Source organism: Artibeus jamaicensis, unplaced genomic scaffold (genome assembly GCF_021234435.1).
Source record: "Artibeus jamaicensis isolate MK-2021 breed Jamaican fruit bat unplaced genomic scaffold, CSHL_Jam_final contig_354, whole genome shotgun sequence".
Classification (NCBI taxonomy): Eukaryota; Metazoa; Chordata; class Mammalia; order Chiroptera; family Phyllostomidae; genus Artibeus; species Artibeus jamaicensis.
In genome coordinates, this window is record NW_026521803.1 from 4160974 (window position 1) to 4175040 (window position 14067).

Here is a 14067-nt window from a genome sequence, read left to right on the forward strand (position 1 = left end):
GGTGATTTGACATTTTGCAAAAAAACTCTGCATGAGACATGACAAATGAGCTGGCAGGTTGCTGTGATGAAGCCGCCAATCACCGGTTGCCCGTAGTTGTGGGTGTTTTCTTCGTATTGCATCTCTCAACCAATAAAGAATATTGAGGTAGTATTCCCTATTAATCATTTGGCCTGGAGGGGCATACTGGTGATGGACAACACCTTCCCAATCTAATAACAGAGTTAACATGGTCTTGATCTTTCTGCGACTTTACCATGCCTTCTTTGGACATGGAGAACCAGGCAACTTGTATTACAATGACTGGTACTTCACTTCTAGATCATAGCTGTACAGCCACAATTCATCTCCAGTTATGTCCTTTTTGAGAAAATCCGGTTCATTGGTAGCAGTTTGACTCAAGTCTTTAGCAACTACAACACAATATTCCTTCAGCTCTAGTAGCAGAAGCCATGGAATGAACTTTGCCACAACACATTTCATGCCAAGATCCTGCATCAAAATCTTGGACACAGTAGTTTTTGAATCCCCAGATTAGCTTCTAGCTCTTGCACTGTCAGTCACCAATCTTTGTTGACTGCAGCCTGTACACATTCAACATTCTCAGGTGTTCTGCTTATTGTAGGCTTTCCAGAACATGGATCAGTTTCAAAAGATTCTCAACCATCTTTGAAGCATCTGTCTCATTTGTATTTGTGCTGCACTCCTTGCACCATCCCTGAAATCCTTCTGAATCATCTGAATAGTTTCCAAAGAGGAATGTTCAAGCTTAATGCAAAATTTGAAGCAGATTCATTGCTCTACTTACTCAGTCATGTTGAATGTGATGGCCACATACACATGCTCACTCAACGGTGTCTACTACCCTTACTGACTAGTACAATGAAGTCATCGTTGTTCACATATGCACATTCCAGTCCACTCTCTTTGGGTGCCAGGTTACATCGATGTCATGCAAACCATTCTGGTGATGTTAACAGTGACTGGACTTTTTCTGGACAGACCTTGTATATCAGAGAGCAGAAAATGTAGTACAGTTTTCAGGAAGTGTCTAGGGTCCATTTGAAATCCATGTCGTGAACTTCAGATGAGACTCATCAGCACAGTTGTGTAACTCTCTTCAATATTCAGTTGCACAAGTGTAGTTATGATGGAGAACTGGGGCATTGCCTGGTGAATAAATGGAGAAAGAATGGAGAAACAGAGTTAAGGGAAGTTTGCAAGGAAGTGATTGCAGAGGTGGACCATGGTGTCTATAGCTGGCAAAAAGGTTGAGATGAGGATGTGCGTAGGTTGTAAATATTCTACCATTTTATAAAGGGACTTGAACATCCAGGTACTTGAGTACCCACGGGAAGGAGTGGGGGTTCCTGGAACCAATTCCCTCAGGATTCCAAGGGACAGAGGTATTTCCAGAGAACAGGTTTAGATGTGGGAAAGAGCAGACATATAAAGCATGTGAAAGAGAAGGTTTGAGCTTCACAATTTAGCTAGGCCTAGCATATTGTTTCCCTAAAGTTAGAGCATAAACGTTTTCTAAAAGGGAATAGAAAGCAGAAATATGGATTGAAAATATTTTAAATGTTTACTCCTAGACACAGAAAATCTGCATTAAACAATTTATCATAAGGAAATAGAGGTGACATACTAAGACATTTAAATAAAGCTATTCATCATGATATCATTTACAATATCAAAACATGAAAAATAAGTGTAATGCTAAAATATAAGAGATTAGTTTAGAAAACTGTAGCAATCTGTGGTAATGCTCTGCAGCAATATTGACTAATTTGATATATTGCTTAATTGAAGAAGAAAGTGCATTTCTTTTTTAAAAATGTAAAGTCACGTAAATAAATGCAGGGGAAAAGATAAAGGGTTCATGTATGAAACTGTTAACAACTGTACAGAGTGAGACTATGAGTGATTCTTTGGGGGGTCCTGTCTGTGGCTTTACTAAATTTGTATGAAAGTAAAACCAAATATGAGTATATTTAATCATCAAAGAAAATATCCAACTTGACTGTATTTCCTAGTTGTATAAAATATATATATCAACCAACCTTAAAATTCTACCAAAGGACTTTATTAGCTTTAACATATAAAGCTTTTCATTTATAATATGTATTCTGACATATTCATCTATCATAAAGTAGTAGTTGACTCAAGATGAGTTACTTGATTGTAAAAAAGAAATTATTCTTGTCAGAAAATGAGGATGCCCATGAATAGACAAGAAGGTACAACATTCTTTTTCTGACACTATTTAGTTTTTCTGATAACTAAATTATTCCATTTTGGAAAATGTAGTTAATGCAGCTAGAGCTAGGAGACATTCTGTATTGTAAAGCTTGGCAAAAATAATTCTTTTATCTTTCTGGGGTCAGAGTGGGAACATTGTGAGGAGCAAATGACACATGGTGATCACAGTGACCACTGTCCATCTTGCTGGACACAGGAATCGGTGGGATTCCCAGTGCTGTGCTGCCTTCTATTCCATTTCCTGTGATTCTACCTTAGACTCCAAACAGATCAAGGAAGGAAAGGAGGAGAGAAAGGTGGGCGATGAGTCTGAATGTACAAAAACAGAGAACATCAATAAAAAAAGGGAAGTAGAAGGGAGAACCATGTCACATATTATATCTCCATTGTTATGAAAAAGAGACGACAATTATATTTATTATAAATAAGACATTTATTTATTCATTTATTCTCTCAGCAAACATAGATTCGGCCTCCTCAATAGCCAGGACCTATGTTATGACAAGGAAGAAAAGCATCTTCTTCCCATCTTGGTGCACACAACCAGACCAGTATTCTAGAATGTGCTTTTTTGTTATTCCTCTGCTCAAAAACTTGAGACTTTGGCTCATCACCCTGTTCCATAAGCTCGGCTCATCATTTTTCAGCCTCTGAAATCACTTTTTCCTCCATGTTGCCTAGCCAAATCCTAATTGTTCTATGCTACTCCTCTGTTCCATGAAGTCATCTTTAACTTTTCCACCCAGGCCATGTAAATATTTCTTCTTTGAACCCCTATTTCATTTATAATATGTATTATATTTACATGTTAGAATGAAATTATTCCCTATTTGTGTGTATTTCCTGCTATTTGTAAGGTGAGTCTTGTGGGTCCCTCACACTAATTAACACAGAAATTGACAAGTGGTAAATAGTGATTAATAACCACTCCATTATGATAGACATTTAGTTTGTCCTTCAGGAATTATGAAGTAACCCATGGCCCTCCTCTTGCAGGATCCCTGGATACTGGGCATTGTCTCAGGCTCCATGGTGCCAGGGCAGCCATAACTCCCTACTGGGCCTAGGTCTTTCACATTTGGTCCATAAGACAAGCAAACCATTCTCTTGCTAATATTGACACATCTCTGTAATCTGTGAGCAAGGTAGAAAGAGGAGGGCCAAAGGTTTCTTTTCCTTGGAAAAGAAGAGAAACATCCTGTCCTGCAGCATATTCACAACTCAGAAATATTATTGAAAAATATGTATTTGTTAGGAATAGCTTTGGCTCCGAGAAATAAAAACCCAATGTAACAATGATTCAAACAAGATAAAGGCATATTGTCCCTTGCGTAAAATTCTACAGGTAGACTTCCGGCCAAGATGGAGGTGTAGGTGGAAACACTATGCCTCCTTGCACAACCAAGTTTAAAGACAACAAAGTTTTAGTAACACAAATGCAACCAAAACACGGAAAATTGAACTGTAAGGAAGTCCGACAACAATGAACCGTTCAGCCAGACTGGTAAGAGGGGTGGAGTCAGCAGCTTGCAGAGCAGGTAGGGCAGGAAAAAGTGGCCAGATCAACCCAGGTGTGCAGTCAGCAGTTGGCAGACCCAGGCATGGGGTGGATAAGGACAGACCCAGTGGGGGCGCAAGGTGGCTGGCTGACTGCAGTCACACATTTACACTCAGATAAACCAGGCGAAGGAGCAAGCAGTGAGACAGACCATGCAGGCTAGGGCCCCAGTGATGGGAATTAAAGCCCAAAAGCACCAATTGGAAAAACTTTCAGGGTCGAGGTGCCAGGAGAAGCTCCCAGGCTCACAGAAAGTTTGTTGGAGAGACCCACAGGGTCCTGGAGGGTGCACAAGCCCACACACCTGGCAGCCAGCACCAGAGGGGCCGTCTGCTTGTGGGAAGCAGCAGAGGGGACCGAAATCTGAAAAAGAGCAGAACAAATGCCAGTGCCCCTTTCTGACCCTGCCCCCACATATAGTGTCACAACCCAGCGACTTGAGTAGCCCCACCCTGGTGAACACCTAAGGCTCCTCCTCTCATACATAACTAGCGTGAAAAGACCAGAACATTATGGCTCAAGAAGAACAGCTCGAAGACCCAGAGCCGATACTTCTAAATGACCAAGAGATAGCCAACCCATTAGATGCACAGTTCAAAACATTGATGATCAGGATGTTCACGAATAGACAAATTAGAGGAACATATGAGGCAAATAATTGAAAAGGAATGCACAGAACCATTTAAAGAAACCTCTTCATGGACCAAGGAAGAAAGAAACAACCAAACAGAAAAGAATGAAGAAACAAGAATTCAAAGAAATGAGGAGAGTCTTAGGAACCTCCAGGACATCTTTAAAGATTCCAACATCCAAATTATAGGGTTACCAGAAGGGGAAGAGGAACAGTCACAAGTGGAAAAGTTATTTGAACAAATAATAAAGGAGAACTTCCCCAGTCTGGCAAAGGCAATAGACTTCCAGGAAATCCAGGAAGCTCAGAGAGTCCCAAAGAAGTTGGACCCAAGAAGGAACCCACCAAGGCACATCATCATTACATTAGCCAAGATTAAAATGAAGGAGAGAATCCTAGGAGCAGCAAGAGATAAGGGGACAGTTACCTACAAAGGAGTTCCCATCAGACTGTCAGTGGATTTCTCAGAAGAGATCTTACAGGCAAGAAGGGGCTGGAAAGAAGTATTCCAAGTCATGAAAGGCAATGACCTACATCCAAGATTGCTCTATCCAGCAAAGCTTTCATTTAGAATGGAAGGACAGATAAACTGCTTCTCAGATAAGATCAAATTCAAGGAGTTCATCATCATCAAGCCCTTATTATATGAAATGTTAAAGAGACTTATCTAAGAAAATGAAGATAAAAAATAGGAACAGTGAAAGGACAGCAAACTCACAGTTATTAACAACCACACCTAAAACAAAAGCAAACTAAGAGGACAGCTAGATCAGGAGCAGAACCATAGAAATGAAGATCACATGGAGGGTTATCAACAGGGGGGTGGGAGAAGGAGAAGGGGGGAGAAGGTACAGAGAATAAGTAGCATAGATGGTAGGCAGAAAATAGGGGGAGGACAACAGTAGTACGGGAAATACAGAATCTAAAGAACTTGTGACACATGGATATAAACTAAAGGGGGGAGTGGTAGAGGAGGTGGTGTGCAGGGAGGAGGAGAATGAAGGGGGGAAATGGGACAACTATAATGGCATAATCAATAAAATATATTAAAAAGAAAAAAATTCCACAGGTAGACATTCATTCCAGGGTCTATTTTATGAACTTCCCAGGGATTCAGCTCTTTCTAAGTCACATTGCTCTAGCATCTCTAGGATGTGGCCATGGTTTTCAAGATAGCAACTAGATCTTCTTCTATCATACCCTTATTCTAAGCAGTATGACAGAGGTCACAGAAAAAAAGAAGAGGCAAGGGATGCATTTTCTTTTGAGGAAGGATCCCAGAATTCACCATGGTATAATCCCACCTATAGCTCATTGGGGGGAACTTCATGGCCATGTTACTTCAAGCCATAAATAAGTGTAGGAAATAAAATCTTTTCTGAGTGACCATAAGCTCAGTTAAAAATTGGGGATCTTTCTATGGAAGGAGGGGAGAATAGATATTGTAGAACTATCTTCTCATCCACAAATGGCAAAGATAATTTATGAATAAAGAGTAGATAAAGGTCAATTTAAAATTAGGAGAATTGGAGATCATTTTATGGAAGAAAGGTGAGTCTTCAAAGTTATATTGTTTGGACTGGTATAAATGAAGAGGATATCACAAGTAGGGTGAATGGAATGAACAAATGTATAGAAGTAGAAAAATATATATCCATTCATTATTTCATTTCTGTATTTATTAATTTTTTAAGAACTATTTATTATGGAACTTTTAAATCATAAATAAATGTAGAGAGAATTTCATAAAGAAGCATTAGTGCTCATCAACAATTTTAAGAACTGTCAATATTTAAAAATCATCAATAAACAGGTATAAAGTAGTCTTTCAACTAGGAATATAGAAATAATTAAAAAGCAATGGCCTCAAGGAAATTATGCCATAGTGGGTATGTCCCAGGGAGTAATTCATTGAAGGAAATGAATGGACACTTGGTGAAGTTGGAAATGTAGCAGCAGAATTAACATAGGATACATATGTATTAATCTTCTACTGTGTTCCAGTCATTGAGTTGGAGAAAGTTGATCATGTAGTTGTTTACAGTCCTGCAGAGGTGCTCACAGTCTAATAGGAATAAATAGGTGCAAACCATGGAAGGCCTGGATTATTATGTTTTGGGCTATAAAGTTCATTCAGCAACAAGGACTTTCCAGAAGTGGATGGCCAGAGAAATGAAGTATTATTAAACAGAGATTTAGGAAGATAAAAGTGAATACCAAAACAACCCAAGTAAAGAGAAGAGAATTAATGTATTTTGGTGTCTACATTGTGCCACATGTTGTACTAGAGAGTGACTTAACTTCGGCTCGATTCCTAGGTTACGGTGGAATCTGAATTTTAATCTGTTCTGCCGGCCTCCAAAGCCTCCATGTTTCCAACCATACCACATGCCTGCAAATCCTCAACTACAGAAGTAGCAGAAGGAATAGGCAAGAGGGGAGAGACATGAGGATATTCTGGAAGAGCCGGATTTGGTGCGTGATTAAGTGATGTGAGTGGGGAAGGAGAGAGAGGGAAGGAGTCAGAAATGCCTGAAGTTCATGCCTAAGCTTTGGAAAGGCAGTAATATGTTTATCTGAAATAAACAAGTCAGAAGAAATAGAATTTGGAAAACATAACACATTTGATTTTGGATATGTTGAGTTACTATTGATATCTAGCAAGCAACTGTAAACTCGTGTCTGACACTGAGGAAAACATCAAGTCCCTATACACACAGTTAGTACATACTGATGTGGGTATGACAGCAGTAGTGCAGAGTTTGTGAGATCTCCCAAGAAGAAGGGGCACAGTGAAGAAAAAACAAGTACCAAGTACTGAGGAGCCATGACAGGGCCTGGAAGAGCGCTGTCAGAAAACAGAAGGAGAGGCAGGAATGCTCTGTGTCTCGGAAGTCACGGAAGGTGACAGCCCTAAGACTCACAGGCAGGTGAGCAATGATTGTCTCATAGTGAGAGGGACAGCAGTGACCTCTTCAGGAGCAGTGACCTTTGCAGAATGTGGAGTGGTATGAGGTAGGAGTTGCTAGGAGAGAGCAGAGTTCAAATGCTCTCTTCCGTTGAGAATGATCACCAGGAAGAAGGGAGAGCTGGAGATGAAAGTGGGATAGGAGACCCATAGTCAGTGGGTTCGTGAGCAGAGAGAAAGACCCTCTGGAGAAGCTAAAGGATAACCAAGAGAGCTTGTTTTTCCTCTGGAACAGGAGAGCAGAAATGGAGGCCAGCGGGAAAGACAAGAGAAAATGTGAAGGGACTTGCAATTTTTATCCTCACCTGAGGACATTTTTTGCATTGCTTTTTAAAGAGAGAGGAAGGAGGAAAGAGAGATTCATTATTATGAGAAAGACACACCAATTGGTTGCCTCTGCTAGGCTCTCTGACCAGGGATTGAACTGCCACCTACATATGTGCCCAGACCAGGAATTGAACCCCCAACATTTCAGTTTTGGGATGGCAATCCAACCAACTGAACCACAATGGCCAGGCCGGCAATTGCATTCTTTGATATACTTAGGCAAGACTCCAAAAATTTGAGATGTGAGGTGGTAGATGCAATAGAAATGCAAGGAAGGGTGGGAGAGTTTGGAATAGGATGTGTAAAGCATCGCCAGGTGAGGCTGAAAAGGTGAACTGTGGGGCAAGGCACATGAAGCAGGAAGATTGGGGAGCACAGTGGGCTTGTGGCCTGCAGCTACGTCAGCAGTGTGGCAGCTGAAGCACAAAGCACTGGGAGTGCAGTGTTGTGTGTACCCTAACGTGGGAACTGAGGGCTCGGGGTCCCGGGTGATAGTAAGAGCTGTGCTGAAAAGAAAGACAGGAGGCCTCAAACCAATGGAGCCAGACAGGGAAGCAAAATTCCTTGAGAGCAGAAACTGAGTCTAATCTCTCACTATATCTCCTAACTCCTGGCACATAGTAGCTTCTCCATAAATATTACATTATAAATGAATGAGCTAAGAATAAGATAGAAAGCCTCAAGAAAGTGCCTACTGGGTGATACAGACATATTCAGAGAAAGAAGCCACTTCTGGCCAAGTTGGTCAGACAGTTGAGAGAACTCTATTCAGAGACTTTTTCTTGCTTTTTCCCCCCAACTAGTGTTTTGCCCTTCCATCCTTTTCCCTTATGACTTTATTAGAGTTAATTCCTATTCTTTGCATCCAGCACTGGGTCTTGCACAATGCGGACATTCCATGCATGTTTACAGAACTGAATGCAAACCAATCCATAATTGATATTTCGTTGCTGTTGTTTGATCATTTGTCCATTGGGATCATAAAGCCTACTGAATGGAGGAGCTGCTTCTTCTGCTTTCTGTTGCTGACTATCCCTTGGCCTCATCACCCAAACTGTCTTGCTCATTTTACAGCTGCCTAGCCAGCCTCTGTACAGTCCCTTTTAGCTTCTCCCCCTTCCATCCTTGTCTGGCCTTGAAATAAGCATCCCTAATAGCACACTACCTTTGTACAGCCCAACCTCCACCCTGAGTGGCCTGCTCCACCTGCCTCTTCACAGGCAGAGCCTTTGTCCTCTCTGGACTCCTTCCCAGGATGCTCAACATTACCTTGCTAGAGCTTGACTGCCTTCCACCAGGAATTGCTTTCTGTTCAGATGGTCTTGAATAAATACTTTCCATTAAGTCCAACCCTGGGCCATTTGTGGGTAGCCCATCCATACTGTTCACTTTCAGCAAGCAAGAACTAGACTAGACCTTTTGATAATTCTTAAACCTCTTAGATCTTTTATTCTGGAATCCACAGACTACTTTTACACAATGAAAGTCCTTTTAACAGGGAGTTTAGGGGCATGAGACAGTCTAGGTGAAGCTACTAGTTACCATGACAGCCATGCAAAAGAAGTCAGAACAGAAGCACTGGCTTCTGTTATATATATATATCAAATAGAACATATATAAAATATATATTCTAATTGAATATATTAGAATATATATTTGAATTCTAGAATATTAGAATTCTAATATATATTAGAATTCTAGAAATTAGAATTCTAATATATATATTAGAATATATAGATGAAAGATATATATATATATTTCAATACTCTTTGGTAAATCTTTATCCCTAAAGGCTAAATAGTGTCATAATTTCCATTCTTTCCTAGGTAGGAATCCATGCTATTACACTTGAGGAAAGTTAGCACAGAAAAAAAAAACTTTATAGAGTCAGTCACGAGGCTGGACCGAAAGTCAGGACCTACCATTCCTGACAAGAACAGAAGGTGACCTAAGGGATCTCCTATGAGATTCTACCTTATCTTAATATTGCAATGGAGGTGGGGTCTTACTCACTTTATTAAGCTGAATCTGTTCAAATGAGTCTTGCTATTTATAATCAAAAGTTATTTGTCTCATGCTAAAAGTTTGATCAAAGGCCATTTGCACAAAAGTTAAGTTTGTGTGTGTGTAACTTTGCTCCCCTGGTGACTGTTATCACAAGTGGGTTGAGCGCAGTCCAGTGACAGAATCACAGAGCTGTGCAGATTGGGTTCAAACCCTCCAGTTTCCTACTGTGTGAAAGTTAGACCCCCTTTAGCCCCAGGAAAACTGGGATATTGCAGTGTCTACCACATGGAGATTTTGTGAGGACTGATGAGTTAATTCATTTAAGAAGTGCCTGGGCGGGTGTCTAACACATGGTAGGTATATAGTAAGGGGCTTCATTATTCCCTGCCTTGTTTTCCTGAGGGTAACTTTCCAAAGGGGAAATTGTGGAGGTGGAAAAGGCCTCTGTTCCCCTCTGTAGAACAGAAATCATTTCAACTGCATAAAATTAGGAATTTATATTTTTCTTACTTAGGTTACATAAAAATTTTATCGAAGCTATTTAATGTTTGTGTGAAATATGTTTTCGAGTGATTCCATGTTGGGGTGTCACTTTGGTGTCCATGAAGCAATACATACAGTCCGCGAGGCAGTTCAGGCTCGGGTTATGGTCCCCGTTTTATAGATGAGCAAACTAGCACTCAGGGAGGTGAAATGCTTTGCTCAGGTCACACGTCAAATGAGTGGGGCAACAGTGGAACTCAGGACTCTAAAAGCCTCACACCACTGACTGTCTCTCCTTAGCCTTTGTGAGAGGAATTTGGGACTTGCTGCTGCAGTATAAAGAGAACAATATCCTTGACTAAGATGGTGAGTGGAAATGTCAGCTGCCTCAAACGCCAATTAATTTCCTCTATTATGCTGCCATGGAAAAACCCAACTTCCCATGACCCTCCCTAAGGAGTCTAGTACTATTTCTGTATCATTTGAAGTGAGTGAAAGCTTTGACTCTGAAAGGAAGCGGAAAACCGGGAGGGGGTGAAACAGAAGATACTATAATCAGGGCAGAAGTTTTGTTCTTGAAGAGACTTTCCTAGATGGCAGCTGTCTACAAAATATGCTTCCAAGTCCCACTTCCTTCTTCCTTTTGGTTTGTTGTGATTACTAGAGTTATGTTGTAGGCAAATAAATATGTAGGATAATGTTTTCGTTCCGTGTACTGAAATCGTTAAAGCAACAGATACCTAACAAGTTTCTCCATTCACTTTACCTAAGAAAATATCTTTCTGTGAAGTGAGTTTCACTCTGTTTCTCAGGTGTGATGGGGACTCAAGGGGAGAATGTTACTATTCATTTCTCCAGTAATAGAAATTCCTGGTATAATATAGCTAATCAGAGTTGGCCTGCAGCAGTTAGTCAAGCTGGGGGCTTACCTTCATTATTTTTCTATTTTTGTATTCCACACCATCCATTTATACATTCTGCCTGGAAGCCACTCACGTGATGCTAGTTGTTGACTGACCAAACTTTCAGCCCCTGCGGCTTTGATGCTCCCACTACAGCCCTCCTGCCCCAAGAACCAGCCCAACCCCCTGGTGACTTCCCTGTCCTGAGCTCCATTCCCTCAGTGTCCTTCCTGGTGAGTGATAGGACTCCTAGTGAAAAACACTAAATAATCCCTTTTGAAAAACACATTTTATTTTAACACAGGCCCCCAGTACTAAATCTGGGGTCCACAGCAGAAAACGTATTTAGGTTTACAACATTTTAGTGGAGCAGGGCAGAAAACAATATACAGGAAAAACTAAATTTTGCCAAGGCATTACATAAAGTTGAATGTATATGATGATGACTTTCTCACATATACTAATTTGGCTTAAATATTGCAGTGGCTAATGATACAGGTTCTGCAGCCCGCCAGCCTGGGACCATTGCCACTTGTCAGCTGTGCAAGTTGTTGTACTTGATCTTTTGGGCATCAGCTTTTTATCTGTAGCATGGAGATAATAATCACGCCTACCTGTTAGAGTTGTTATGAGAATGGGTTAATATACATATAAAGCACTTATTAAGACTGTACTTTTACTATAAGCTAATAAATTATAGCCATATTCAGAGAAGGCTATATTCAGAGAAGCCACAGAAGTCAGAAGTAATACCCATTTGAATAGTTACAAGAAATCTTTGGGTAAAAATGAGACTTAATATATATTTAAATGTTCTTTATTACTGTGTAAAAAATGAATTTCCTTTGCAAGTTTCTTGCAAAAAGTTAAAACATGAAATGGTAAGCCACATGGTTGAGATAGAGACCCTATTTAACGTGATTGGTATCTAAAGCTAACATATATTTAGCACCAACTTCTAATAAAGGGCAATTTTTAAAAAGTAAAATGTTTGTCTGCACTTCATAACTTCTGCTTCAAGTTTTGACCCTGCTGTAGGCACTTGCCATTTGTGGGCTGCTCAACGTGCAAACCCCTTTCCTAAGTTCAGGGAAGACCCCACTGTATGAATCTGGGTGGGAAAAGCCAGAAAAAGACCTTGATTTATTTCTTTCTGTCATGTTTAGAACACTTCCAGGTATACAATCTCTGCTGGTTAAACTGAACATGTAAACAGGAAGAAGAATAGTTTTACAGTGAGGAAAGAGTGCACTGTGAGTCAGGAGTTTAGACTGTCTTCCCAGGTAACCCCACTCTGATTAAGGGAGTGTCTTCAGGAAGTCACACAACTATCTCAGTCAGTCACCAGTTTCTACATCAGTACATATCAAATGCAAATGAACCCACTGACCTCACTGGAATGATGTAAGGATTAATCAATGAATGGAAATTAGCTGGGGCTCCCCATATGAAATTGTGTTTTTATTATATACTAGAAGATAAAGTAGGTTTAAGATAAAATAAGTAAAAGATAAAATATGTTTAACTCACAAATACTTATCCCATTACAGATTTTAAATTTGTTTAATTAAAACTCCTAGAAATTTCTCTACTAGGTAGTATTATACATATGATCTTATTATATTCTTTATATAATTATGAAAGTATAATAAATTTTCTACTATGTGCCCAAACTCCATAATTCCAGTTTCTGGATATTTAGGAAATCTTTCTTCCTCAGTCTTCCCTTTTATTTGTGAATTTATTTAATAGCTACCATTTTTTAGCTTTAATTAGATTGTGTATTTTCTATTGTAATATGCCATATTCTCTGTTATTATTTCTTTTAAGGAGCTTCTGTAACTTCAGCTCCTATGTTTTGTTTTTCTTTTTTTTTCTAGAGATCCATTGCTTAACCTCTTAAGAAACGTGGATTAAAATTTCCTCATGACTCCTGTAATTATTACAGTAGTTCCTACTTATCAGCAGGGAATATATTCCAAGACGCTCCATGGATGCCTGAATCCACAGCTAGTACCAAACCCTGTATATACTGTTTTTTCCAGTGATAAAGTTTAATTTATAAATTAAGCACAGTAAGAGATTATCAACAATAATAAAACAATTATAACAACATACTGGAACAAAAGTTATGTGAATGTGGTCTCTCTCTCTCTCTCAAAATGACTTCTATACTAACCTCGCCCTTCTTGTGGTGGTGTGAGATGATACGATGCCTACACGGTGGGGTGAGGAGAGGTGCTCAGAATGGCACACAACTTAAAACTTACGAATTGTTTATTTCTGGAATTGTCCATGTAAGATTTTCTGAAATCACAGAAAGCGAAAACGTGGATAAGGAAGAACTACTATATTTCAGTCTCCTTCAAATGTTTCAACCCAGCTTTCCTAAACTACACGGCCCAAGGTTGAATAAGCCAACTCTATCTGTTAACAGGTGTGCACACATATATCGCATTTGGAACACACACATCCACGCAAGCACCTCTCTGCCTTGTGCTTTCCCTCCCACTTTCATCCACCTCTGAGATTTTTGCAAAAAGTAAACAACAGCCACTAACCACAACAGACCAAATAAATCCCCCACATGCTGTATGTGTGCCTCTCTGAAGCCAAGGTGATTTATTGTGCTAATTTTAAAATAAATATCACTGCTGTTCATTGATCTGCCCACCATTTTATGGCTTTGACCAGCAAAATAAAACAGAAAAACATTTCATTAAAAGTGTACATAATTTGAAATACATTAGCGTCTTTAGCAATCTTTTCAAATTAAATCCTGCATGTGTGTAAGGGGACAGAGATGTATTTCTTCACTTCTTCATATTATTGTCATGCTCTTGAACACTGGAACATTAAAGGAAATTTTTAAAGTGAAGTTTAATTCTTTTAAAATCTGTCTTGACTCTTTTTATAAAACAAAGGATCT